At 36.1% G+C, this 27,503-nt stretch overlaps 1 long non-coding RNA gene and 1 pseudogene across 1 annotated transcript in view; one reads left to right on the top strand and one right to left on the bottom strand.

The window, feature by feature from the left end:
* Positions 1–27,503, bottom strand: part of LOC141580171 (uncharacterized) — a 202,579-nt gene that overhangs the window by 63,764 nt on the left and 111,312 nt on the right. The window lies entirely within an intron of this gene.
* Positions 1–27,503, top strand: part of LOC101038699 (left-right determination factor 2 pseudogene) — a 36,734-nt pseudogene that overhangs the window by 5,064 nt on the left and 4,167 nt on the right.

Genomic DNA, 27,503 nt, shown 5'->3' with positions numbered 1-27,503 from the left:
TTGATCACACCTGTTCTTTTAGCCATTCATTGGACTGCGCTTATTTTTGCAATACTGTTTTTTAATACCAGTATTAACAAAACCTCTAATGCATATTTACATAGCACTTGTTGACTTGTTTGCCATAACCACTTCTGTGCGAACTCATAATAAAGGTCCTTCGGATGCTGACTAAATGCAGACAGCATTTATATTTATGACTAGGGCACTTCAAACAAAAATGAACTTCCTTAGTGTGTGGCTACAAGTTAACCTTCATACACTCCCTCACATGGTTTAAACTGAAGTGGTTTAAAGAAAATTACAGGCAGTGACAAATCTTATTTCTACATTACATCTTTTAGCATTATTTTTGTATTTTTTAGAAAACATTTTCACATACATAATTACATTTAAATTTAGCAGGTATTAAATGAGATAGAAATTATCTTCTCCATTTTTCAGATGAGAAAACTGAGGTTTAAAAGATAAGTAACTTCTCTTTCAATTACTTTGCAAGCAAATAACAGAGTGGGTTATGATCTTGTCTTTCAAATGTCAACTTAACAATTCTTTAATCAAATTTTGAAACTCAAAGTGAGCCCATGAACTAGAATCATCAGCATCATCCAGGAAATTGTCAGAAATGTAGCATCGCAGATCCCATCCCATAAATGCCGAATCAAGATCTTCATGAGTCAGTTGCTCAGTATGGTTTGAGAAGTATTGTTCTAGAGCAAAGGTTACCACTTGTTTTTGTAAATAAAGTTTTATTAGAACACAGTCATATCAATTTGTCGATGTATGGCTGTTTTCCTTCAGCAGCTGAAGTGACTGTAACTAAAACTATATGATCTATAAATCATAAAATATTTAGTAGCTGGATATTTACAAAAAAGTTTGTTGACCTTTAGTCTAGAGCAGTGTTTTTCTTACTATCTGTGTTGAAGTTTTTTTTATTTGTTTCTAATTTCCAATATATTGTGGATCAATACATTTATTTAAATGAAATAAAAATGAATTATTGTAAAATAAATAAAAATGCTGTAAGAATATAAGCCCTATTTTGAAATATATGTTAAACAGATATAAAACTACTCTGTCAAATTGCTTTTTAAAATCTTGTAAATGATTACTTTCAATTTCTAAACCTATTGAGGACCAGTAACATGTTGCAGACCAGCAATTGCCCATGGACACCTCTTTGAATGCTCTAGGTTATAGAAATGAACTGCTTGCATTTTTATAGCAGTTCTCCTAATGTGGCTTTGGATAGTTTGTTTATTCACATGACAATGAAACTTAAGAATTATAAATGTTTCCAAAGCATAGGATGCCATCACTTTTTGGAAAGATACTTCTTTTAAGAAGTTCAGCTGATGTTTTATTTACCACTGTCTACTCACAGCTGCTAGTTTCCATCTGCCTTGTCATTTCAGAAATGTGTACAGCCACCACTGATACTTTGCATTAAGTAGTGCTTACCAACTTACCCCTGAGCCTTCATTTTAAATATAGTATCTATTCTCTTGTTGTTGAAGGGACAGAACCCCCAAAAGAGATCATTCTGCATGCAGGGAGAACTCACTCAATTCTGCCATCTAATTGACATGCAGAGCAAATGCTAGACTCTAGAAAAGAAAAAGTTACAAAAACACACTTTCCAAACTCCCCTAGAAAAATTACCTGCAGTCTAGGAAAGTAAAAAGCTTCCAACTCCCCTTTATTAGCTGGTCTCATGTTGCTAGGCAACGGCTGGCCTGTATCCACAGCCAGGCTTTAAGAGTCACACTTGTCTTGTAAGTCCCCAAGAGTCTTCAACTCTGACTTGCTCTGTCTTCTCTGCCTTCTGTTTAGTTGCTGTGTAGAGACTCTGCCTAATTCTGGGATCCTGGCAAGATCTCTGACCCACAACCTAATAGAGCTACTTCCTTTTGTAATCAAAGGCAGGAAAAAACAAAACAAAACACTTAACCTGACATCCACCCTTGTGTTTGCAGCCTAGAAGGAACCCTGCGGGCCACCACCCTGCACTGTGGGCTGACCTAATGCTTTCATACAGACCTGCGGGAATCTCAAATGTGCACATAAATCAGACTGAGAATATATATAGGACAGGGATAGAAAGCATACTGAGTCACAGAGTGGCACCCCCTGCCAGCACACAACTGTTCTCCACTTTTTATCCTCAAGGGCATGAATAGAGCTGTCTGTCATTTTACAGAATAAGCTCCTTAAGACCAGAAAGTGGGCATTTTTGGATTATCTGTACAGCACACATCACTAAATAGGCACATAAATAAAAGTTAAATATTAATAAATGTCACTTTCTAAGACATAAAAGAGCAGAAAAAGATCAGCTGCCAAGTAAAGTTGCCATAATTATAGTCAATGAATCTCAGTAATATGCTCCATTTATCATCATATGTAGGAATAAGAAAAATGGTCCAGGTCCTTCCTCCAGCACATCACAGATTTGAGCATAAATTGGCCCAAATAAGAAATCCAGGAGAGAGAAGGAACTGAAATTATGCAATTTTCCTGATAAAGGCAAAGACAGGAACAAGATAAAAGAAAGTGTGTTTCTTATTCTGGTAAAATGCAACCATTCATTAAGGGCTCACTGTCTGCCAGGCCATTTATTTTTAATCCTGGAAGTAGTTAAGTTGTTAGGTAAGTGAATCTAGTCTCACTTTAAAAACAAGGAAATGAGGCTTAGTTAAATGTCTCATCCAAGCCCTAGAGTTTTTCAATGGCAGAAGCAACCTCAGTCTGTTTGCTCTTCCTGTTGATTGCAATACCTCTATCAGTGCCCACTTGCTGGTGAATTCTAGTGCTTGGGCAACTGTACGGCCTCAAAAATATAGCTGGAGCTAGCACACAATAGAAACTTCTCAACTTTCAACATTTGAGATCAGGATAAAGAGCAAAAACAGTGGTCCAGGAATCTTCAGTTAGGCTTTGAATAGTACATGTAAAGATGGACATGAAGCAGGGATGGGAAGATGAGAGTAAACGTGTCAACAGAAATTTGAAACCTTTTCTGAAGCATTTTGTTCAGCATTTTGCAGGGTCTCGTCTGGCATTCAAAGTGTTAAATATTCTGAAATGCTAGTTTCTGAGAATGGATTCAATACACGGTGATTTTCTAGTTACGTTGCACTTGTACATCAAAGGGTAAACATTTCCAAGTAAATTATTCAGTGAGGATTTAGTATTCTTCTATTGCTGCTGAATACTAGTGAGATAATATGAACACGGTTTACCAGTTTCTATTAAGGTAGATGAGAAAGCTGTTGGTAGAGTCACTGAGAAATGTCTTTCCTAGATCACTAAACTTTAAATATTTTGATTCATCTGCAAAAAACAAATCTGTAAGGAGAATCAATTATGCACAGTCGTTACTGTGGAATGTGTGAGTTTGTGCATATACCTGAATGTGTCTATTGTGTCTGTGTGTGGCTGATGGTGAATTTGGGAGTTGAGACTGTGTGAATCCAAACAGGAAAATGACCTATAAATCACCAAATAACTTAAATTTAGCTGAAGAAATGATATATATACTTAAAAATTATGCAATCCAGCTGGGCATGGTGGCTCACGCCTGTAATCCCAGAACTTTGGGTGGCTGAGGCAGATGGATCACGAGGTCAGGAGACCGAGACCATCCTGGGCAACATAGTGAAACCCCGTCACTTCTGAAAAAAAAAAAAAAAATTAGTCCGTTGTGGTGATGCATGCCTGTAGTCCCAGCTACTCAGGAGACTGAGGCAGGGGAATTACTTGAACCCAGGAGGTGTAGGTTGCAGTGAGCTGAGATCACGCCACTGCATTCCAGCCTCAGAGCGAGACTCTGTCTCAAAAAAAAAAAAAAAAAAACAATTCAACAAAACAGTAAATAATTAATAGTTTCTTAGGAATTATATGATATTGACAATTCCCTGTACCCTACACCTTACCTTTACCTTCATATTGCTTCCTTCCTATCAAATTTTAACTTTTATAAGTCATTCCATTAAAAAAAATCTTTCTTTCAACCCCAATTTACTACTCATTCGACACTTTACACTTCTTTTGCTCTTTGTAATTAAACCTCTCAGATTAGTGTCAACCTCCATATCCTCTACAGAAAGGGAGGGAGGGAGGGAGAGAGGGAGGGAGGAAAGATGGAAGGAAGGAAAGAAGGAAGAAGGAAGGAAGGAAGGAAGGAAGGAAGGAAGGAAGGAAGGAAGGAAGGGACATTCAAATTGGAAAAGAAAAAGTAAAACAAGATCTATAAACAGTAGATTTTAGATGATATGAAAAAATCACAAAGATTCCATGAAAAACTAATGAAGCTAATAAGTAAATTCAACAAAACTGCAAGCACAAGATTGACATACAAAAATAAATTGTGTTTCTATGTGTCAGTAATGAACAATCCGAAAAGGAAATTCAAAACATAATTTCATTACCCAGGAACACTTCTACTTAAAGTGATAAAAGTTTATATTAAAACCTATAAAACATTGCTGAAAGTGAAGAAAACCTAAAAAAAGATATCCCATTGTTCATGAATTGGAAAACTTCATATTGTTAAAATGATAATTCTACCCAATGCTATCCACAGATTCAAAGTAATCCCTATGAAAATTTCAGTGACTATTTTTACAAAAATGGAAAAACTGATTATCAAATTTCTATTTTATTACAAGCATTCCCAAGCAGCAAAAATATTTTAAAAGAATAATAAAATTGAGGCCAGCCACGGAGGCTCACACTTGTAATCCCAGCACTTTGGGAGGCCAAGATGGACAGATCATAAGATCAGGAGTTCAAGACCACCATGATCAACATGGTGAAAATTCTGTCTCTACTAAAAAAAAAAAATACAAAAAATTAGCTGGGCATGATGGTGGATGCCTGTAATCCCAGCTACTCAGAAGGCTGAGGGAGGAGAATTGCTTGAACCCAGGAGGCAGAGGTTGCAATGAATCGAGATCACACCACTGCACTCCAGCCTGGGCAACAGAGCGAGACTTCATCTCAGATAAAAAGCAACAACAACAACAAAACAAAACAAAAAACAAAAACAAAAACAAAGTTGGAGGGTTTATACTTCTCAATGTTAAAACTTTCTGCAAAACTGCAGAAATCAAAATAGTGTGGTATTGGTATATGTTAGACATAGAGCAATGGAATAGAATTAGAAGTCCCAAGACAAAACCATTGGCTATGACCAATTGATTTTCTAAAAGTGTGCCAAGACCATTCAATGGGGCTTGAATATTCAACAAATCGTACAGAGACAGCTGGATATCCACATGTAAAAGAACAAAGTTGGATCCCTATCTAGCTCACACCTTATATATAAAGTAACTCAAAATGCATCAATGCACTGTAAATGGACACTTAGATTAAGTATAAGAGCTAAAACCATAAAATACTTAGAAGAAATATGAGATAAATCTGTTTACCTTTGATTTTACAATGTAGCTTTAGATATGACACCAAAAGCATAAGCAATAAAAGAAAAAGATATGTTTGACTTCATTGGAATTAAAACTTCCGTTCGTCAAAGGATATTGTCAAGAAAGTAGAAAGACAACCTATCAAATAGAAGGCAATATTTTCAAATAATATATCTAATGGTATATCTAGTGTTCCAACTCCATAAATAAAATTTGCAACTCAACCATAAAGACGACTCAATTTTAAACTGGGAGAAAGACATGAGATATTTGTCCAAAAGAACACAAATCCCAAAACACACAAGTACCAAAAAGCACTTCAACATTGTTAGTCATCAGGGAAATACAAATCAAAACCACAATGAGACACCACTTTGCATGCATTAGAATGAGTACAGCAACCAAAAAAAAAAAAAAGAAATAAAATAAGTGTCGAGAAAGATGTGTGGAAGATGTAGAAAAATTGAAAGCCTTATACATTGCTGGTGGGAATGTAAAATGATGTAGCTGCTGTGGGACACTGGCAGTTCTACAGGTTAAACATAATCACATGATCAAGCAATTCCACTTCAAAGTGTATACCCAGAAGAATTGAAAATAGGCCGGGCGTGGTAACTCACACCTGTAATCCCAGCACTTTGGGAGGCCGAGGCGGGTGGATCACAAGGTCAAGAGATCGAGACCATCCTGGCCAACAAGGTGAAACCCCATCTCTACTAAAAATACAAAAATTAGCTGGGCATGGTGGTGCTCGCCTGTAGTCCCAGCTACTGGGGAGGCTGAGGCAGGAGAATTGCTTGAACCCAGGAGGTGGAGGTTGCAGTGAGCCTAGATTGTGCCATTGCACTTCAGTCTGGGTAACAACTGGAGTGAAACAACTTGAGCGAAACTCTGTCTCAAAAAAAAAAAAAAAGGAATTGAAAATAGGTACTCAAATATTTACACCCTTACATTCATAGAAGCACTATTCGCAATAGCCAAAATGTAGAAGCAACTCAAATATTCATCAACAGATAAATTGATAAACAAATTGTGTTGTGTGTGTATGTGTGGGTGTATGTGCAATGGAATAATTTTCAGCCATAAAAATGATTAAGTACTGATATATATGCTACAACATGAAGAAATGACAAAAACATTCTATGTGGAAGAAGTCAGACTAAAATAGTGAAATATCATATGATTCTATTTATATGAAATACCCAGAATAGGTAAATTCTTAGAAACAGAAAGCAGATTGGTAGTTGCTGGGGCTGAGGGAAGGGCAATGGGGAGTGACTGCTTAAAAGCATGGGTTTTCTGTTGGAGTGATGAAGATGTTTCATAACTAGATAGAGGTGGTGGTTGCGCAATGTAAATATATTTAATGCCATTGAATGCACATTTAAAATGGTTAATTTTCTGTTGTGTACATTTCTATTCAATTGTTAATTTTAAAAAGTAGGGGCAGGGCTTGGTGGGTCATGCCTGTAATCCCAGCACTTTGGGAGGCTGAAGGAAATGGATCATTTGAGGTCAGGAATTCAAGATCATCCTGGCCAACATGGTGAAACCCTGTCTCTACTAAAAATACAAAAATTGGCTGAGGGTGATGGGCACACCTGTAATTCCAGCTGCTCTGGAGGTTGAGACAGTAGAATTGCTTGAGACTGGGAGGTGGTGTCTCATAAAATAACAACAACAACAAAAAACAAACAGGGCATATAAGACTGGGAAGATGATTGATGGCATCTCCTTTCTCAAACTAATTTTAGAATAGATAACTCAGTTACTATACCTCATACAATGATAAAAATTTATAGGTTTTCATCATCTTGAAATAAACACATGATTAAACTGATTTGAATATTTTAATTAGATAGTATGCATATTTTTATTATACAAAATGGCTTTTTACCAAATTGTACTTCTGATAGCCAATAGAATTGAAACACTTTTAGATATAATTCAAATTAAGGTCACAAAAATTCTAGCATTTTAGTTTTCTTGGCATGTCATATATTTCAATTTGTTTAGATTTGTTAGCTTGACTCACAAAACAAAAAGCAATTTTACTTTTTCTTTTCCTTGAATGAAAGGAAAAGTAAAATAAAATGATTCAAGGAAAATAAATGTCATAGCACATAAACTTTGACATTTCATAATTCTATATATTATATTTCCCTTTCTAATTGGGTTATGAAAAGATTCACAATAACCATTTTGTTGCAAACAGCAAACTTGTTATATGTGTATATGTATCACATTTTCTTTATCCAATCTACTGTAAATGGACACTTAGATTGATTTCATGCCTTTGCTATTATGAATACTGCTGTGATAATAAGTGCAAGTGTTATTTAGACAGTTTCTGTTTTATTTTGTTTTTGACAGAGTCTTGCTCTGTTGCCCAGGCTGGAGTACAGTTGTACAATCTCAGCTGACTGCAACCTCCACCTCCTGTGTTCAAGTGATTCTCCTGGATCAGCCTCCTGACTAGCTGGAACTACAGGTACATGCCACCACACCTGGCTAATTTTTTTTATATTGAATAGAATCTGGGTTTCACTATGTTGGCTAGGATGGTGTCAATTTCTTGATCTCATGATCCACCCACCTCAGCCTCCCAAAGTGCTGAGATTGTATGCATGAACCACAGAGCCCAACCAACAGTTTTAAATGGAAACTTCTACAATGGATTTTCTTTAAATATCACTAAGTTCAATATGTTCTCTAGAGATTAATTGAGACCAAATACAGTAAAACTATTTTTTGACCTGTTTAAATTATTTAAAAACAAAAAACACATCAAATTTCTTTTTTTAATTAATTTATATATATATATATATATATATATATATATATATATATATATATATATATATATTTAATTGCATTTTAGGTTTTGGGGTGCATGTGAAGGAGCATTCAGGATTGTTGCATAGGTACATACATGGCAATGTGGTTTGCTGCCTTCCTCCCCATCACCTTTATCTGGCATTTCTTCCTATATTATCCCTCCCCAACTCTCCACTTCCTGCTGTCCCTCCGCTAATCCCCCGCAAAAGACCTCAATGTATGATGCTCCCCTCCCTGTGTCCATGTGTTCTGATTGTTTAACACCCACCTGTGAATGAGAATATGTGGTGTTTGATTTTTCTGTTCTTGTGTCAGTTTGCTGAGAATGATGGTTTCCAGGTTCATCCATGTCCCTACAAAGGACATGAACTCATTGTTTTTGATGGCTGCATAGTATTCCATGGTGTTTATGTGCCACATTTTTCCTGTCCAGTCTATCATCGATGGGCATTTGGGTTGGTTCCAGGTCTTTGCTATTGTAAACTGTGCTGCAATGAACATTTGTGTCCATGTGTCCTTATAGTAGAATGATTTATAGTCCTTTGGATATATACCCAGTAATGGGATTGCTGGGTCAAATGGAATTTCTATATCTAGGTCCTTGAGGAATCGCCACACTGTCTTCCACAATGGTTGAACTAATTTACACTCCCACCTACGGTGTAAAAGTGTTCCTATTTCTCCACATCCTCTCCAGCATCTGTTGTCTCCAGCTTTTTTAATGATCGCCATTCTAACTGGTGTGAGACAGTATCTCAATGTAGTTTTTATTTGCATTTCAGTAATGACAAGTGATGATGGACATTTTTTTTGTATGTTTGCCTCATGTATGTCTTCTTTTGTAACTGTCTGTTTGTATCCTGTGCTCACTTTTGAATGGCTTTTTTCCTGTAAATCTGTTTTAGTTCTTTGTAGATTCTGGATATTAGTCCATTATCAGATGGGTAGACTGAAAAGATTTTTTTCTCATTCTATTGGTTGCCCATTCACTCTAATGATTGTTTCTTTTGCTATGCAGAAGCTCTGGAGTTTAATTAGGTCCCATTTGTCTATTTTGGCTTTTGTTATCAATGCTTTTGATTGTTTAGTCATGAAGTCCTTGCCTATGCCTATGTTCTGAACGGTCTTGCCTATGTTTTCTTCTGTGGTTTTTATGGTGTTAGGTCTTATGTTTAATTTTTTAATCCATCTGGAGTTAATTTTAGTGTAAGGTGTCAGGAAGGGGTCCAGTTTCTGCTTTCTCCACATGGCTAGCCAGTTTTCCCAACACCATTTATTAAACAGGAAATCCTTTCCCCATTGCTGGTTTTTGTGAGGTTTGTCAAAGATAAGATGGTTGTAGATGTGTGGCTTTGCCTCGGAGGCCTCTATTCTGTTCCATTGATCTATATCTCTGTTTTGGTACCAGTACCATGCTGTTTTGATTACTGTATTCTTGTAGTATAGTTTAAAGTCAGGTAGTGTGATGCCTCCCGCTTTGTTCTTTTTGCTTAGAATTGACATGGCTATGTGGGCTCTCTTTTGGTTTCATATGAAGTTTAAGGTGGTTTTTTCCAGTTCTGTGAAGAAGATCATTGGTAGCTTGACGGGGATAGCATTGAATCTATAAATTACTTTGGGCAATATGGCCATTTTCATGATATTGATTCTTCCTAACCATGAACATGGAATGTTTCTCCATCTCTTTTTGTCCTCTCTTATTTCGTTAAGCAGTGGTTTAAAGTTCTCCTTCAAGAGGTCCTTTACATCCTTTGCTAGTTGTATTCCTATGTATTTTATTCTCTTTGTAGCAATTGTGAATGGCAGTTCGTTCTTGATTTGGCTCTCTTTAAGTCTGTTATTGGTGTATAGGAATGCTTGTGATTTTTGCACATTGATTTTGTATCCTGAGACTTTGCTGAAGTTGCTTATCAGTTTCAGGAGATTTGGGGCTGAGACAATGGGATCTTCTAAATATATAATCATGTCATCTGCAAATAGAGACAATTTTACTTCCTCTTTTCCTAATTGAATACCCTTTATTTCTTTCTTGCCTGATTGTTCTGGCTGGGACTTCTAATACTATATTGAATAGGAGTGGTGAGAGAGGGCATCCTTGTCTAGTGCCAGATTTCAAAGGGAATGTTTCCAGTTTTTGCCCATTCAGTATGATATTGGCTGTGGGTTTGTCATAAATCACTTTTATTTTGAGATACATTCCATTTATACCTTGTATATTGAGAGATTTTAGCATAAAGAGCTGTTGAATTTTGTCAAAGGCCTTCTCTGCATCTATTGAGATAATCATGTGGTTTTTTTCTTTAGTTCTGTTTATGTGGTGAATTACGTTTATACACTTGCGTATGTTGAAGCAGCATTGCATCCCTGGGATGAAGCTTACTTGATCATGGTGGATGAGCTTTTTGATGTGCTGTTGCAATTGGTTTGCCAGTATTTTATTGAATATTTTTGCATCTATGTTTATCATGGATATTGGCCTGAAGTTTTCTTTTCCATCAAATTTCTTTTATCATCTGCAATTCAGTTATATCCAAATACTCTAAGACCAAATAGAAGCAAGGGTGACCATGAGATGCTAAAGACACAGGAAGGTAAATGGTGAAGACTATCAGAGTCCCAGCAGGAGGTCAGGAGTCTTTCATTCAAATGCTCCAATGCTTTTCATTTCAGTTTGTGTTTTATAGGAAGTTCTTTACATTAATTTCATGCCAGACACCAGGTTTCTTCAATGGTACACAGCTCCATGAAATTTGTATTTCCATCCAGTTGACAAGAATAAAACGGAATTTTTATTTTTGCCTTCTTTTGGGCTGTAGAGACATAAAATGGTCAGATTTCTTTAGGAATAAATGAGGAAAAGAAGAGGAAAGAAAAGATCTGGACTGTGCTGGTGCTGGTTTTTACTCATCTTTCTGAGGATGTGACTACAAAAGAGTTAAGTCACACATAGGCCACCCAATGATTAGTACTAGTAATGTTTTTTTTTTACATGATAATTAGAATAATTAGAACTAAATAAATGGAATAATTAGAATAAATAGAACTATTAAAACAACCTTCCCAGAATGCCTAAATGTTATTCTAATAATCTGCAGGTGCAATCCTGTAACTCTTCCTGTTTTAGTGATAATACATTATTTATAACTTAAATTATTTAAACTCCCACCAACATAAAAGAGGGTTTAGAAAGACACAGTAACAATATGTACAAGTCAAAATGGAAATGAAGCAAAGGCTAAAAATTGCCATGTCTTATTTTATAATAGTTTGGACTCCCCAAATCAGGCCCTGAAAGGATTGGGTTCAGTTTATTCACTTGTAAGTGATCTCAAGAAGACAGTAGTCAGGAGCATGGAGAACGAGACAGGAAAATGAAGGTGGTCAGTACAGGACATATGAATGAATAGGTTATCACTCCAGGCAACTGGGGTTAAACCTCTGAGAACGAGACTGAAATGCATATCTCCCAGTTGAGTTGAGGAGGCGGGGATGTCGGTTCTTCAGTTTTCTACTATTCCTATTCTCGCTGGTTGGGAGTTCACTTTCAGCTTTTCTGTCTAGACCTATAGGGATGGGGCAGACTTCTGCAACTAAGAACACCTTCAAATAGAGACATACACAAAGTTGCCTATGTGGACAGGAACTGTCAGAACGGGCACTCTGGGGTGAACCAACAGGATATGGGCAGGACCCTGTCACAGGCTGGATTCTCCTGGAAGCAGACTCTGATATAAAGAGTAATGGAAAGGATATTAACTAATGAGCACCCTGGTGATCAACACTGTGGATGTGAGGATAAGGAGGCAGCATCGAGCTGAGGGTAAAGTCAAGCTTCTAAGAATGTACCAGCATTTAACTTAGGATGAGAATAAAGTCTACTCAGAAGAGTGAAAAATCTGCCATAGGATAGTCTCAGAGGAATAAGGCCAAATAGAGGATTTTATATTCTTTCATTGCTGAAAGTTATAATCAATGTGCAGCTTGCCACATTATCAAGTGAGCTCAAATGCAAAAATTTAACATATTTTTGAAAAGTAAAAAGTAATGGATAATATACATCATATGTTACTATCAACGGACTTAATTTTAAATTTATCAAGTTAAAAATGACAAATCTGTAACACAATCTGTGTCTTAGAAACATTAAATTAATAATATATGCTCCCTATACCCTCCCATCAGTGCTTTCCCAGCTCGTATAAACATGGAAATAAAAGTGGGAGGCACACATACACATTTACACAGGTTTATAGATGATATGGTGATTTAAAATTTTAATATGCCCAAGATTTCATTTGGCATACTTGTTTATATTGCAGATGCTGGTATTCTTAATACCACCTCCAGAAATTCTGATTCAATAACTCTGAGCCCAAGACATTTTAAAAGAATATTCCAAGCAATTCTCATTCAACATTTTAGAAACCACAATTATGAAACACTGAGTTAATGGAATGTTTAGAAGGACTAATCATTTTTACAGACAAGTAAACTAAAATAATTAGAATATTTTTACATTATTTGCTTTTAATTCATTGTTATTTTAGCCCAAATGACAGCATTTTGAAATTTTTTTCTCTCTCTCTGAATCTTTTTAGTAATGTCAGGAAACAATGAACCAAATGGCCAAAAGCTAAATTAACAAACCATAAACAAGCAAGCAAATGAACAAGTTTTTAATGTCTTAAATCAAGCCATCTTCCCCTCTTATTTAGATTACTTCTGCTGAAAACCGATGAATGGAAACATATGCAAATAGGTTTGCTTAGATTTAGAAACTCATTGAGATTCATTAGTATTACATATAAATCAGTAACTATATGGCAAAGTCCTTAAAATATTATTTTTCTAGCCAAAACCTTTACTTTGAAATTATTACATCACATTTATTAATGTCCTTTTCTTCTTATTTTTTCATAGTTAATGTATGGTTAAATTTAGGCTCCATTTCAAATTCCAATTCTGAATATGTATAGTCTTAAAGAATTATTTTCTACTCATTATTAACAATAACTTCCATGTGGTTACTGAAAGTATTCATGTATGTTATCCTTTGATCCATCTATTAATTCCACGTGAGCAGTAGAAGAATTATTATCATTCTTATTTTTAAAAGAATATCATTGATATTCAGAAAGATGTGTTTATGGTCATGGAGGCAGCAAATGGAGTAGGTGGGATTGGAAACTGTTGCTTGGCTTTAAATTCTATTCTCTCTCAAATCTACCACCTTCACTTTCTAATTAAAATTAATTCTTAGTATAATTCACATAAAAGCACATTCAAATTCAGAACCAGGAAATAATATTTTACCTATTTGTAAAGGGGAGAGGCATATAACAAGCTAATTAAAAAAGTAAAACCAGTTGTAATCTAGTCAGCATTTATGGGTCAATTCTCAGGTTTTACAGCCAAGCAAGAATGGGTTGCCTTCCCAAAAGCCCATCGATAATAGACTGGATAGGGAAAATGTGGTACATAATACATCATGGAATATTATGCAGCCATCAAAAAGGATGAGTTCGTGTCCTTTGTAGGGACGTGGATGAACCTGGAAACCATCATCCTCAGCAAACTGACACAAGAGCAGAAAATTAAACACCACATGTTCTCACTCATAGGCGGGTGTTGAACAATGAGAACACATGGACACGGGAAGGGGAGCACTACACACTGGGGTCCGTTGGAGGGAAATGGGGGAGGGATGAGGGGTGGGGAGGTGGGGAGAGATAGCATGGGGAGAAATGACAGATATAGGTGAGGGGAAGGAAGGCAGCAAATCACACCGCCATGTGTGTACCTATGCAACAATCTTGCATGTTCTTCACATGCACCCCCAAACCTAAAATGCAATGAAAAAAAAGTGGGTTGCCTTAAAGGGAACCACAAAAAGATTGAGATTTTTTTATGTAAGTTGGATACAATGCTGTGACTTTGCTAAAACTAACAAGGTCTTCTTGCAGGGGTTAGCACACTGCTGTGAACAGTCGTTTTCTTCTCAAATATATTTCATAGTATAGTTTGTGATTCTCAAATTTTATGTATTTTAATGGAAGTTACAAACTGTGGTAGTTCCACATAAGTATTCATGCTGCTTTTTTTTTTTTTCTTGGCTATCCTCAAGTCCAAAGGGAAATGAAAATAAACTTAGGTTTTTAATATAACAGTTATAAATGAAGTACAATATTTTAAATCCTGACATTTCTTGATGTCACGTGAAGGAAAGATGCCTGACTCAACAATCCCTGCAGCTGGAAGCTGCCAGGGAGAGATTCTCAGGCAGAAAGGAAGCTTAGGGTACACATGACCAAGTGTGAATTGTAAGGGCATAAGCAGGAATCTGTATTTCCAGAAACCACCTTTATTTTGCCCACAATTAGCCCCACTGTAGCGATCCCTCCAGGACTCATAAGAGGTAAAGCAAGGAAAAAAATCTCTGGCCTGTATATTTGATATTGAACCTGTTTTTCTACATACCAACTGTATTTCCAGTAAAGATTTCAAAGACACAGAAAAGTCAAGGTTTTCCTTCTCTTTCTCAAACACCAGTATAATGATGCTTTTAAAAAGTTTAGACAATCAAAGAGCCACTTATCATTTAATATCACAAAAAGAAGCATCTCCAGAAGTACTATGGCTAAGATAAAAAGGATATGACAGGAAAATTTTTCCAGAATTTTAAATTTCTGCATATTGGCCATATTCATGATACTTTAAGTTGTATAAGGTTGTATGTGCTAAGCCATTTAAAACAAAGAGAAAGTGTGGTCATTCATTTCAAGAATAAGCTAGCATAGACCAAACAGCCAACAAATTACAAGTGTTTAGTTGAAAACAAACTTAACCTATGGAGCATGAGCATTTGCATACATGCTTGTATAAATTGATAATTCTAAGGCATAAAATGAAGGTTCTGAGGGAGAAAATTATTTTAAGTAAACTCTGTCTTGAAAGCCCATTACATTTAGAAGTGTTTACAGAAAAGGAACATACTCTATTCAGCTTAAATTCTTAGTATCAGGAACATAATCAAAATCCAAAAGTTTTTGCTGAGTATCTGTTACATCTAAGAAGAAAAGCTAGATTTTGCCTATCTAGAAATAGCAAAATATCTTTGAAGTAAATTTGGCTGTAGTCATAGACTGCAGATTTTTGGAAGGCTATCAAAAAGATATTAATAAATTTCTGTATTTTCATGACTGATATTCAAAATATTTTATAGGAAATCATAGATTGCATCATGGACTAAGCTTAAAAATTAGGAATTTATTTCTTATTACATTAGAAGATGAGAGACAAAAGGAACAGAAATAACAAGGAAATTCAATGTGAAGAAAGGAGAGAAAGAGTTAGGAGATAATAGTCAAAAAGAACCGAAAAATCATGTGCTGCAAATAAGAAATACATAAGAAAATAAGATGTAATGATTTTTCAGCAGGAACTAAAATAAAAAGGATGTGACTTACTTTAAGAATTAAACCAATTTTCAAAACTTATTTTGTCTACAGTATAGTTTTCTAAAATTATTGATGGATATTTATTCGTTCATTGTCATAACTTTACTTTCTTTGCTATGTGGTTAACTCCCAAATCCCTGAAGCCTGACCAGTCCCTTGAGCATCACATCCAGCTTTTCAACTCTTTCAGATGCATTCACCAAAAAAATTCACAAGAACTATTTTAAACTTAACATGGCTGAAGCTACTATTTATAATAGCAAAGATATGGACCCAACCTAAGCATTCATCATTGGAGGAGTGGATAAAAAATACACATAAACACAATGGAATACCATTCAGCCATAAAAAAGAATGAGATTATGTCTTTCACAGAAACACAGATGGAACAAGAGGCCATTGTCTTAAGTGAAAAAATTTAGAATCAGAAAATCAAATACCACATTTTCACTTAAAAGTTGGAGCTAAGTGAAGTATGAACACAGACATAGAGTGTAGAATAATAGTCATTGGAGACTCAAAAGGGTTGGAGGGTGGAAGGGGTGAAAGATGAGAAGTTATTTAATGGGTACAATGTACACTATTTGGATGATAGTTACACTAAAACCCAGTCTTCACCATAATGCAATATATCCATGCAGCTTTTCCACTCTCAGATGAATTTCCTAGAGATCAAAACACTATGTATCAAAACATTATGTTATAAGACATTTATTTGCATTCTACTACTGTTCTTTCATAGTAAAGTTCTATTTCTGGTATAAAATGATCCCAACCATTAAAATAAAATGAAACTATTGTTAAATGCTACCTTATCTCATCAAAGCAATGCTCACCCCTAACCCATATATAATTCTACTTAAGTTGCATATTTGGAAAACATCTGTAGCAGAATATTTAATCCCTGGGAGAGAAAAATATAAAGCTATATACATTTGCATGAGACTATGGTTCCTGTCATAAGGACCCTTATCAGGTGTGAACCCCAGGCAGCTGATGATATTCCAGAGACTTGACTCAGTTAAACAAAAGATCGAATGGAATCATAGAATCGCCCTATCCAAGTCCTAGCTTCTTCTAGACTTTCCCTTTTCCTTAAGTCCCATTCTTTTTGTTTATTGTTCAAGATTCTACCAATAACATTAGTTCCTTAGCTTTAAAGGAGATTTTTTTTCTCAGATAGAAATGACTAAAATCTAACAAAATATAATAACTAGAAGTATCTGCATAGTCTTTGCTGAAAGTTATTGTTTTGCATCTTAGGAATAGAATGACAAATTGACTAACATGAAGCTTTTCCTTTGTGTGTACCACTGCCTCTTTGAGTGAGTCAAGAGCCTCTAGGACGTACCCCACTGGAATACTCTTATATTTGCACTGTGTCTTATTTATCAAGTTATTTATTTTTATTTATGTTATATTTAGCTTCTAGTTTTGTAACAATCCTATGAGAAAAAAGGCAACATATCCATCAGTTTATTTTTAAAAGATGCAAATATTGAGGTTTAAGGCATTGTTCCTTAGACACTGTTCCATAGCTGGTGGATGGAAGATGTAGGATCAGAATGCGTATCTTCTGCAGCATGGTTCAAGGATCTTTATACAACTCACACAAACTAGTGGCAAGCTCAGTAGAAAACATTAAGCAAATAGAGCTCAGGCTGGGCACAGTGGCTCATGCCTGTAATCCCAGCACTTTGGGAGGTCGAAGTGGGTGGATCACAAGGTCAGGAGCTTGAGACCATCCTGGCTAACAAGGTGAAAACCCATCTCTACTAAAATTACAAAAAAATTTGCTGAGCATGGGAGCAGGCACCTGTAATCCCAGCTACTTGGGAGGCTGAGGCAGAAGACTCGTTTGAACCCAGTAGGCGGAGGTTGCAGTGAGCTGAGATCAAGCCACTGCACTCCAGCCTGGGCAACACAGTGAGATCCCATCTCAAAAAAGAAAAAAGAAAAAAAAAAAAGAAACATAGAGCTCATAACTGAGGCAACGTCTAGACAGAGTTGACGATCATATTATTTGTAGGATATTGCTGACATTGAGGGAGTAGTATTAATAATCATGCCAAATATAAGTTATTTACTCAGATTTTATCAGGAATAGGACACAAAGTAATTCTAAGAGAAGATTCTTGTGAATGAGTTCTCACAGGCAGATCAGGGTATTTGAGAACAAATTTCTCAAACTGGAGCCCCAAACTATTTAGTTGTAACAAATATAACTAAATATAAAGGTAGGTAGAGTTGAGTGAGGAAATAAGTAGTGAAGGGAGGAAAGGATGGTGATCAACGGGAACTGAATATTGTTTCTGGAGATACTGAGCAAATGAGATATAGACCATAATAACAACAACAATTATAATATGGGTGTCTACCATTTATTGAGTTTCTGCTAACGACCTCGAAAAAATTTTGAAATGTACTGATTATTAACTGTTTTCTTACACGTGAGGGAACTACAATTCATGAGAGTTAAATTATCTACATTCTTTAAGAGGATGAATTTGAATCCAGTTCAGTCTGAATCTTACAAAACTATCTTGCTATGGAGTAAAAGGACCAACACAAAATAGCTGTTAAATTTGGGAAATTATGTAAAAAGAACCTCAGAACAAGCTTTAGGAGGCTCCCACTATCTAAAAGATGGCGTGATTTAAGCTTCCAAAAAAATTACAAATTATTAAAAGCCATCAAAAGAGTTTGAACCCATTGTGAGTTTATAATTGTGTGTGTGTGTGTGTGTGTGTGTGTGTGTGTGTAACCAATTGCATACCTTTGGTGGTTAATAAGAAACCAATTCATTATCTTGAAAACTGATAAACAATTTAAAGAATTATGCTACCTTTCTTTTACAAATGGTATCATTCAGTAACCAAATAGTAGGTGAGATGAGACATCTCTTTATAAATGTATTCCCAATAATAAATAAAACTAAAATGTAGAATTTGAATATTCTCATATTCAAAAATTAATGCATCTAAGCACTGGGTACCAATAGCTGACACACCAGCTATTGCTGTATAAAAAGAGAGACAATCAGGTTTCTTTCTTGAAAGAACACAAGGATAAAACACAAGCCTATTATAATTTTATCAAATGGATCAAACATGAGTCTGATCAATTCTCTAGATTCCCCCTGCTCATAGGCACAAAAATGGGACAGAAAAATATAGTATATTTCCCAACTGCAGAGTAATAGAGGTTTAGCAAGTCACATAATTTCTTTGCTAAGGACTAAATTTCTTAGTCCCTCTTGTAGCTAGAGGCGGCCATGTGACTGAATTTCCATCCATGAAAAATGAATGCATGTTTAGTATTTTCAGGCCCATTCACTCTCTTCCATTTTTGCAAGCTGAATTACAAAAGAGCCTGCAACACACCTCTGGTCATGAAGGAAAGTTTATCTTAAGGGATGCTAGAGAGAAAATGAGTCCTTGAAAAACCACATGCTATAAAGCCACCCTAACAACCTTGATTGCTTACATTAGGGCTGTATTGTGAGAAAATGAACTTCTATGTTCTTAAAAAACAAATGAAACAAACAATGAGTTATTGCCTGTGATCTAGAAACCAGGAATTTAAGAGGTAGCCTGAATGTCAGAACCAAAAACGAATACAGCAAAGAGGTTACCAGCCAAGCTCAAACTGGGTCATCTAATGGCAAAACAGAGTCCTCCAGGTACAAACTACAGGAGGAGCTGCCAGTTTAAATAGGCAAAGTGCCACAGAGGTGACTTTTCTATTGGAGTTTTAACTTTATCTCCATCTTAAGGCTGATGAGTTTTTTTAATCATTATGAAATCTAGTTTCTAGAAGAAAGTATGTGTATCCCTGACATACTAATATGACGCTGCTTCTCCAAGGTCTGGGCTAAGAAAAGGAGAGGTTATTCAAAGAACGGGTATGAATAAACAACAAAACTTGAGGGCTGAAAGAGGCATGAAAATAATTTGAGTCTGGAAGATTCTGACCATGGTAGTATATCTAGGTGCAATAAAGAAAATATCATGAGTTTCACCTGAAAATATTTATAGTATAGAGTTATAAATGTTATGATTATAATTCATTCAGTCAGTTATGACAGGAAACACCTGGCACATTGTAACAGGCTATTGATAGGAGTTTAAGAGAACAATGCACAGGCTGTGGACAGGGTGAAGATAAGCCAACAGGTGATGATTATGGATTTAGGGAGTTAGCCACAGTTGGCAGGGAGCTATTGCCATCTCTTGCCTAATGAGCAAAAGGGAAAAGAGGCTGATTTGATCCTTTCAGTCACCACAAGTCAAGTGAAGAAAATTCTTTGAAATTTGGGGTCACCTGCAAAAAAACAGAGACTGCCTCAAACTTCCCTTTGGACAACAAGATTGGATATCTGCCTTCTGTGTGTATTTTGTTGTTGTTGTTGTTGTTGTTGTTGTTGTTGTTGTTGTTAAACTGAATTGGAGAAAGATAGCAGCAAGGGAGCAATCTGTACTCCCATCATTTACCCAGATGGAAATTCCCAGGAGGGTATCCACACTTGAGCTGTCTTACTAACATGAGCAAAAGGAACACCATAACAAGAGAATGTGGGATGTCCCCTAGAGTAAGACCCTGAGTGGAACACCTTAAAAATTCACACTTGCATCCCCGCAAAGAGCCAGGCTGGGAATGCAAGTGCCCTTTCTCACATATTTCTTCCCAGGTACCAATGTAGGAGAAACCCCAGAAAAAAAAGGAACAGAATTAGAAAGGAAAAAGAAACAAAGAACAGAACCAACACACGGACCTGCACAGTACAAACTCCTTAGACCATTAGGCAAGTACAAGAAAAAAAGACCTAAAGTGTGCTGATTGGTCATGTAACAGTACTGTCATTTTAGAATGGAATCCGTATTTTAATACCTTGAACTGAATGGAGAGTTAAAGAAACAACCTAAGCTAATTCTAAAAAGCCTAGAAAGAATGATTTAACATAATATGATTGAAAGAGAAGTTGGAGACAAAAGAAAACTGTCTCATGTTTTGACTTGACCAGGATGAAACTTTAGTAAAGCTGCTACCTATATAAATCCACAGCCAATATCATAATGAACGAGCAAAAACTAGAAGCATTCCCTTTAAAAACTGGCACTAGAAAAGGATGCCCTCTCTCACCACTCATATTCAATATAGTATTGCAAGTTCCAGCCAGAGCAATCAGGCAAAAGAAAGAAACAAAGAATATTAAATTGCCGGGCGCGGCGGCTCAAGCCTGTAATCCCAGCACTTTGGGAGGCCGAGGCGGGTGGATCACGAGGTCGAGAGATGGAGACCATCCTGGTCAACATGGTGAAACCCCGTCTCTACTAAAAATACAAAAAAAAAAAAAATTAGCTGGGCATGGTGGCACGTGCCTGTAATCTCAGCTACTCAGGAGGCTGAGGCAGGAGAATTGCCTGAACCCAGGAGGCGGAGGTTGCGGTGAGCCCAGATCGCGCCATTGCACTCCAGCCTGGGTAAGAAGAGCGAAAACTCCGCCTCAAAAAAAAAAAAAAAAAAGAATATTAAATTAGGAAAGAAGAAGTCAAATTGTCCCTATTTGCAGATGACATGATCGTATATTTAGAAGACCCCATCGTCTCGGCCCAAAACCTCCTCAAGCTGATAAGAAACTTCCACAAAGTCTCAGGATAGATACAAAAATCAATGTGCTGAAATCAGAATCATTCCTATACACCAATAACAGACTAACAGAGAGCCAAATCATGAGCGAACTCCCAATTATAGCTGATACCAAAAGAATAAAGTACTTAGAAATACAACTAACAAACGATGTAAAAGATCACTTCCAGGAGAACTACAAACCACTGATCAAGGAAATAAGAAGACACAAACAGATGGAAAAACATTCCATGCTCATGGTTAGAAAGAATCAATATTGTGAAAATAGCCATACTGCCCAAAGTAATTTATAGGTTCAATGTTATCCCCATCAAGCTACCAATGACCTTCTTCACAGAACTGTAAAAAAGCCACCTTAAACTTCATATGGAACCAAAGAGAGCCCGCATAGCCAAGGCAATCCTAAGCAAAAAGAACACAGCTGGAGGCATCATGCTACCTGACTTCAAACTATACTACAAGAATACAGTAATCAAAACAGCATGGTACTGGTACCAACACAAATATAGACCAAAGGAACAGAACAGAGGCCTCGGAAACAATGCCACACATCTACAACCATCTGATCTTTGACAAACATCACAAAAACAAGCAATGGGGAAAGGATTCCCTGTTTAATAAATGGTGTTGGGAAAACTGGCTAGCCATATGCAGGAAGCTGAAATTGGACCCCTTCCTTACACCTTACACAAAAATTAACTCCAGATGGATTAAAGATTTAAATGTAAGAACTAACACCATAAAAACCCTAGAAGAAAACCTAGGCAAAACCATTTAGGACATAGGCATAGGCAAGGACTTCATGATTAAAACACCAAAAGCAACAGCAACAAAAGCCAAAACAGATGAATGGTATCTAATTAAACTTAAGAGCTTCTGCAGAGCAAAAGAAATAATCATTAGAGTGAGCCAGCAACCAACAGAATGGGAAACAGTTTTTGCAATCTACCCATCTGACAAAGGGCTAATATCCAGAATCTACAAAGAACTAAAACAGATTTACAAGAAAAAAAAAAAAACATTCAAAAGTGGGCAAAGGATATAAACAGACACTTGTCAAAAGAAGACATATATGTCACCAACAAACATATGAAAAAATGCTTATCATCATTGGTCATCAGAGAAATGCAAATCAAAACCACATTGAGATACCATCTCATGCCAGTTAGAATGGTGATCATTAAAAAATCTGAAAACAAGAGATGATGGCGAGGATGTGGAGAAAAAGGAACACTTTTACACTGTTGGTGGGAGTGTAAATTTGTTCAGCCATTATGGAAGACAGTGTGGTGATTCCTCAAGGATTTAGAAATAGAAATTCTATTTGACCCAGCAATTTCAATACTGGGTATATAACCAAAGGATTATAAATTATTCTATTCTAAAGACATGCTCATATATGTTTGTTGTGGTACTGTTTATGATAGCAAAGACCTGGAACCAACCCAAATGCCCATCAATAATAGGTTGGACAAAGAAAATGTGGCACATATACACCATGGAATACTATGCAGCCATAAAAAATGGCAAGTTCATGTTCTTTGTGGAGACATGGATGACTCTAGAACCATCATTCTCAGCAAACTGACACAAGAACAGAAAAACAAATACCGCATTTTCACTCATAGGTGGGTGATGAACAATGAGAACACTCAGGCACAGGGAAGAGAACAATATTCACTGGGCTAGGTAGAGGGGTGGAGGGGAGGGGAGGTAAGGGACAGCAGGGGCGGGGTGGGAGGATGGGAAAGGATGACACCTAACATCGGGAGAAATGCCTGATGTAGGCAATGGGTGGGGCAGGGGGATGGAGACAGCAAACCACCATAGCCTATATGTACCTATGCTACAATCCTACAGGATGCAGGATGTGCACATATACTCCAGCGCCCAAAGTACTATAAAATAAACTGGACATCATCTTGTACGTATTTGACAATGGAACCATAGTTAACCTCAAATAACTTGGAACCTTTTAACCTTATATTACCAATAAGCTTGGGTAAGAAAATGGACTACAAATCATCAGCTTAGTAGGGACCCCTGTTTTACCATATGTTGCAAAAATGTCTTTAAATACCTCTTACTCTTTGTCATCAAATATATATGTACTCATATTTTAATACTTAAATCTATCTTTGTTTTACCATGTTTGTAAATATCAAAGTCACAGAGCCAGGAACATATCACAACTTTCTTCCAACTTCAACTTTTGACTTGTTTTATACATCTTTCCCCTATATATTCTGAGGGAGCTTAGAAATAAGAATTTAAGTTTTTTTCCTATTCCCTTTCAGTCATCTGAAAACCATGTAAAAGAACAGAAATATATCCAATAACTTCTTTATCAAGTCACCAAGAATACCCCAACCAGCAAAGAACTCTTCTTTAGAAAAATAGCTCATCCCCTCTAAAGGTAAAAGTATATCTATTTCTTCCATTAGGGAGTTGAACTGTTTATTTTCAGCATCTAAGGATTATAATCATCAAGATTTCAGCTGCAATATTTTAAGCATCAAGTTTGTACATCACTATATAATCCCCTCATATTAAGATTTACATTAATCTTTTTGAAAACATTCAAAATGTTCAATGTCTACTCTCATATTTTTCAGGAAAATATATTTTTTAAAAGTTTGTGAAAAAAGAATGAAAATTATTCATTCTCCCTCTTCTTCCCCTAGATGAATGAATTCTCCCCAAGTGTTCACATTTCCAACTTTGTTTTTGGTCTCCCTGACTACAAGTGACCCAATTGGCCGCTGTTTATTTGAAATCTTTCTTCTCCTCCTAAATCATAATACTCCTATTTCCTCAGCTATAGTTTCACTCTTTCCCATCTCCTCCCCTCTTTATGACCCATAGTGTAAAGCCAACCAAAGTTTTCTTTGATATTTTGTTCTCCACTTTCTATATACTCTCTATGCTTACCCATTCTCTCAGTTTCAGCTGTCACACTTAGGTTGGTGACTCCCTAAATTTATAACTTATGTCTTAACTTTTCATTCTTTCCCGTAATTTATTTCAGAGGCCATGTCCCTTAGGAGTCTGACATCTAACATGTAAACAAGACTTACACCCAGCCAAATGTCCCTAATCCTTAACTAGCTCCCAAAATCTACCTGTACTCAATCAATTACATGCTGACCCTGCTCCAACTCACACATTTGTACTTTCTTCATCTCCCTAAACTCCTCCCAAGGGCTGGCCAGACCCTGGCTATATCCTAAGTCTCTAGCTTCTGAGCCTGTCATTTTATCTTGCACACACCTGCCAGGATTATCTTTTAAATACTGCTTTCATCACATCAGTTTCCTAGACACACATTTTCTTGACTGTGACATCTCATGTAAATTCTGGAGTCTGGCATCTGAGGCCCTTCATCAATGGGGTCCACAGTGCCCTATTTTCTAACCAAATATCTCATTACTCTTTAATATACCCTTGCTCTAGCTAAATGAAGAAAACCATCACCACCTACATATATCTTAATCATCTCCTCTATGTGTTTTTAATCACAACCTCAAATTCCTTCTTTGTCCTTTTTACTGGCCATGCTTATTACTAGCCTGCTTATTATTTCTATCTTTGGCCATATAATGACTATAGGTTATGTCCATCCTGAGATGACAAAATTTCCTCTATTTCTTATATAGTCTATTCTTTTTATTTTTCTTGACGATCTCATGCTTAGTAGTCATCAAAGATCTTTTTTTTAATGCTGATGACAATCCATGTCATTAATCAAATACATTGCCAACCTAAACATGAGCAAAGTAACTCCAAACAAATGGAGGAACTCATAAAATGCCCCAATTTATTCTTAAATTCAACCAACATTTAGAGGGCATTGCCACATAACAGGGACTATCACTATACCTGCAACTAGGAATGAAAAGAGATATTTTAAAACCCTCCTAAAATCTAAAAATTCTTAATAGTCTGAAAGTCTCATCTTAAAAATTATTTTCTTATTCATAGGCAGGTATTAGCCATTATTCAAATCTTGATTAATGTTAGGTCATTCAAATATGAACCCTTTATATCTAGGTGACAGTATGTGGTAGTTGAAATTTTCAATCATTCAACAAGCATTTTATTGAGTACCTTTTAGGTTCTGAATGGATGAGTAAGTGAGCTCCCTAGTTGGGAGATTTGTTTTTGTCTCACTGTAACTTCTTCCAAAGAAAATACATTTTACATTATTTTACAATGTTGAAAAAGCACATAAGGACATGGTATGCTTGCTTTCAGAAGAATTAAAAGTTACTCTGCATGTTTAGTAGTATTATAATTAAAGCTCTAAAAATCATCCTTATACTAATATCAAGGATCTAAATATCAGTGGTTTTATCCTCAAAGGCAGACTACAACATTACCCACTTTCTACCCCTATATCATAAAATTCTCTGGAAACACATAACTTAATATTTTTCTTAACTTCTAAATACTTTAAACTGAAAGCAAGAATGCAGTATTTGTTTACATAACTGAGCTATTTCCATAATTAAACTTCCAACTAGTTATTATGGAAAAAAAATCCCTAGGGTTCTAAAAATGTCCACAAAAATAAAAATATTACAATTCCTCAGTATATCTTGTTACATATTAATTATGCTGGTAAGCTTCTGAACTCTTCTTTCAATAGTTTATTGGCACAGATCTAGTGATTTTCCTTATAATTATTTTTAAATCTGCTTTGCCATGTGGTCCCCCAACATCAATAAGAGCCAGGGACCTATGAATTCCACATCCACCCCAAAGTCTTCGTTTAGGTCAAATGTCAATAACTTGGATGCCCCAGCTGCTGCCTATTAGTGTAGTGTCTCCTATATAATATACACAATGAACAGTTTCTTTTTTATTTCTCAATAGCTATGTATTGGGAAAAGACTGATTAACAGCATTTGTGCGATGAGAACTATTCAAAGGTGGTCTCATGTTGGAGAAACCTCTTCTGATTAATGACCTTGTCTCTGAAAGGGGTCTTTCTAAGGTAATCACTCTAATACGATGAGCAAATATTACAGATGTTTCATGGACTATATGTTCACAAGATGTTTGTGTTTAAAACCTTAAGAAAGAGTTTGGCTGTATAAAATTATGAGCAAGACACAAAATTAAGAACTGATCCTAGTTTTGTTGCATTTGAAGCTTACACAATAATAGAAGATTATCTGCAAAGAAATACAAAAATTCGGAGACAAAAATCGGTTACAAAAATGGATATTCATTTAGAATGAGGAAATAAATCACAAAGTACTACAAATTCAAGTCCTTTTCTTTGGTGATCTCTTGGACCATTAACTGGAAATACCAATAGATAAATCCTTCCTAATGATATCTTGGCCTTTTCTGTCTGCATAAAACTCACAATTACTCCCCAAAATTCTCAGCACTCACCTGGTGAGGCACCCTGAATCTTCAATTCAAAAATTGCATGGTAACTTTACTTCTGTGTGGTTAAAACAAACAAATGAATAATACCTTTTACTCTTTAGATGGTTTCTGCTGCCCCAATCTTAGCCTTCTTTTGCTATGAGTCTGGCTTTTTCTGAGTTTCCTTGATAAGAGCATCCTCTTTGTCAAACAAGCCAATATTTCGTATTCAGTGCATGATATCCAGGGCTATTGGATACATGTCTTTATGAGGTTGCCGCTGCTCTCTCTTATGCCTCATTGTGCAGAGGAAGTTGATGTGACATATAGAGCCCACATTTTGTGCTCTCTCATTTTCTGCTTGGGTCTTCCAGGCTAGAATCCAAATATCTGAGCTCTTTTTTGGACTTCTTTATTTTCCTGAGATTCTCTATGTCCATCATCAGCATGATACTCAGGGCTACATCCCCACAGGACTGGGAACATTGAAGGAGCTAAGTTATTGGAAAGGTTTTCCTGCTTCCAGAAGTTCCTGTGAAGCCAGTCAGGATATCTGCTCTTGCCAAAAAGAAGGATTTTCTAAAGATATTTCAGACTGCATAAGTAAAACAAAACAAAATTCCCTTATGTCTTTTGTCTAGAGAACCATAGGGCACCTTGTCAGATAGCCCAGTTTCATCCAAACCTGCACTGTCTTTCTCTAGTACCTACAATTTTACAAAATGGGTTAGATCAAAAGTTTATGTTCTGA

This window comes from Saimiri boliviensis, chromosome 10 (genome assembly GCF_048565385.1).
Source record: "Saimiri boliviensis isolate mSaiBol1 chromosome 10, mSaiBol1.pri, whole genome shotgun sequence".
Lineage (NCBI taxonomy): Eukaryota > Metazoa > Chordata > Mammalia > Primates > Cebidae > Saimiri > Saimiri boliviensis.
Note: the sequence above shows the minus strand (reverse complement) of the source record. Positions and strands in the feature narration are given on the sequence as shown.